Consider the following 252-nt stretch of genomic DNA (forward strand, 5'->3'; position numbering starts at 1 on the left):
TGCGGATCGTTTATAACCTTTTCTCACAGCAGCTGGAATAATTAAATGTATCATTTTGATGGCGGATTGTAATCCAGAAAGGATTATGTGTTTATGAAACACGTGAATGAAATTAAATTATTTTCCAGTTATAAATGTGCATCTGATTACAGAGCCTGGGATTACAAAGATTTGTATTGGAAAGAAAACCAGTTGGAAGGGAGCATAATTTGCTTTTTGGGTTAAAATAATTTCTTAATATGAAATTCGAAG

The sequence above is a fragment of the Sinocyclocheilus anshuiensis genome, unplaced genomic scaffold (genome assembly GCF_001515605.1).
Source record: "Sinocyclocheilus anshuiensis isolate Anshui unplaced genomic scaffold, SAMN03320099.WGS_v1.1 scaffold1879, whole genome shotgun sequence".
Lineage (NCBI taxonomy): Eukaryota > Metazoa > Chordata > Actinopteri > Cypriniformes > Cyprinidae > Sinocyclocheilus > Sinocyclocheilus anshuiensis.